The sequence below is a fragment of the Panthera leo genome, chromosome C2 (assembly GCF_018350215.1).
Source record: "Panthera leo isolate Ple1 chromosome C2, P.leo_Ple1_pat1.1, whole genome shotgun sequence".
NCBI classification, from domain to species: domain Eukaryota; kingdom Metazoa; phylum Chordata; class Mammalia; order Carnivora; family Felidae; genus Panthera; species Panthera leo.
The window spans coordinates 26,340,984-26,343,496 of NC_056687.1; the positions used below are offsets into that span (position 1 = coordinate 26,340,984).

Consider the following 2,513-nt stretch of genomic DNA (forward strand, 5'->3'; position numbering starts at 1 on the left):
CCAGTAGAGTCTTTCTCTAAACATTTCCTCAGTCAGTCTATTGCTAAAGATAATTTTGAAATTTTAGAACATGACATTTCAGGTGAGTAATAGTTATATTTTTTAGAAGTTGCAGTAAAAAAAAAATAATGAACTACATTGCCTCTGATATGTCTAATGTTTATCAGAAAGTAAACATGTCAGTGGCCATCTTAAAGCCACATAAAATTTGGTCAGATTAAGCACAATAACCACAATGGTTTATTTGAAACCTGGCTACTGAAAAAAAAATTCAAAATTCAGGGTATTATAAATTTTCCAAGGTTCACTCAGTATAATTCTGTATACAGGGTTTTACCCAAATGTCCATTGACATTATTATTTACACAGAAAGCTTTAATCTGAAGTCATCTCTGGCACCTTCAGAATATATTAACTATGAACTTCTGCAATGTAATTATATACTTGAAACTTGTGGCCTCAAAGTACTGATAAAACAAAGAAAAAGGTCACCTATCCGACAAGTCAGGATGATGAAACATGTATAACAGCAGGTCACTTAGAAAAATCAAATAACCACTACCCTCCCCTCAAACTGAAAATAAATGGACTTGAGCTTGAGGAGAGGGAAACAATGGGTCTTGGGGTATACAAAGATTGGGTGCTTTTGCATTATCCTGTAATTGCTGAGTCCTGAAACTAAAAAGTCAGAAAAACTCTGGCAATTCAGAGGCCAAAGTGGGCTTCATTCATACCTTACATCTGGGATCTATAGTGGTATGTGGCTGAACAGGTAAAACACAGATTCACCATTGTGTGCCCTTTGGATTACCTCAGCCAAGATCATCAAGATATCAATAACCTGAATCTTGGAACAGTGTCTCCTTTTGACCCCATATGGAATAGTGTTTGTGACAACAGCTTCAAAGGCAGCATTATTCTGGAAATAGCTGGCCCAGAGAAGATCCTGTGGGTAAAGGACAGCATAAATTTTGGTGGCTTCTGCTGAGAGTAGCTGGTTGGAAGCACAGCAGATAGTGCCACGCATGTCAGCCATGTTGTCCACAAGGATAGCCATGTGGTCCCTCATGTGGCCCACAAGAACCATCCGGTCCACTTCATTTGCATTCTTTTTCTATTTGTGAATCAAGGCAAATTCCACATTTACCTTGTCTGCAATTGATGTGACCCTTTTAGCTCCTCTGGCATCAGGTGAACCGATAATACAGTTCCTCCACTTGGCGGTGTTCTCCTGAATCCAGTGCAGGACTACAGGCTCTGCGTACAGATTATCCACTGGAATGTCAAAGACTCACTGGGTCTGAGAGGCATGCAGGTCCATGGTGAGGATGTGGTCTGCCCCAGCAACCAAGAACATATATGCCGCAAGTTTCACAGACATCAGAGCATGGCTCTTGTCCTTTTTACCTTGTCGAGAGTATGGAAAACCTGGGGTCATGGCAGTTACACTGGATGATGGACGACGTGATCTTGCAGGCGTTGATCACAATGAGGAGCTCCTTCAGACTGTAGGTTTCTCCACGCCACCCTGGATGTTATAGACATCTTTGGCTTCTTGCTTTCACCGATCTTGACTCTGGTATCCCGGTTGCTGAACTTCTTAGTGACCACCTTGCCCAGCTTCAGGCCCAGCCAGTCAGCCACACACAGGGACAGGTCCTAGTGTGAGCTGCCGCTGAAGAGCATGTGACTGGGCATGGCAGAGATGGCCGCGGCTCTGGAGCGGGAAAGCACGCTGTCCCTGTCCGGTGTTGATGTCAGGGTGAATCTGGCATTATATAATTGTCTGTGAATTATTTATTTCTTTTTAACTTTTTAGGAGCATATGTGCAGAAATGGTATTATTTTTTTCCTTGAATTTTGGGAGAAATGATCTGTAAAACTATTTGTGCCTGGAATTTTTGTTTTTGTGAGAAAGTTAACTACAATTAATATTTTTCATAGATAAAACTTTTATATCTTTTGTAGCCATTAGAAGTTGTGGCTTTTGAGGAATTTGTCCATTTCCTCTAAGTTGCCAAATTTGTTGCCATAAAGATGTTCAAAATGTTCCTTTATTATCTTTTAAATATTCTTAGAATGTATAGTTATGTTACTTCCCTTACTCCTGATATTGGGAGAACTAGTGTCTACTCTCCTTTATTCTCTCCTAATAGACTGGTGAGAATATATGTCAATTTTATCTTTGTTATTAAAGAACCAGTTTTTGGTTTCATTGTTTTTTTGTTTTTGTTTTTAATTCTGATTTTTAGATAATTTAGGCTCTGAAGTTTATTGTATTTCTTTTTTCTACTTTGGAAGCTGATGTCAGTGACTTGAGATGATTCTCATTTTCCAGTATTAAGCAATAAGTGCTTTAAATTTCTCCCTAGGTACTGTTTTTTAGTGACATCCCACACGTTTTGATATGTCATATTAGTTTCATAGGGCTGCCGTACCAAAGTGTTATAAACTGGGTGACTTAAAACAAAAGAAATTTTATTCTCTCACAGTTCTTGAGGCTAGATGTCATG

At 39.2% G+C, this 2,513-nt stretch overlaps 1 pseudogene; it reads right to left on the reverse strand.

Moving 5' to 3' along the window:
• Nucleotides 1-748: 748 nt before the first annotated feature.
• LOC122230338 lies at nt 749-1,698 on the reverse strand (annotated as a pseudogene).
• Nucleotides 1,699-2,513: the final 815 nt, after the last annotated feature.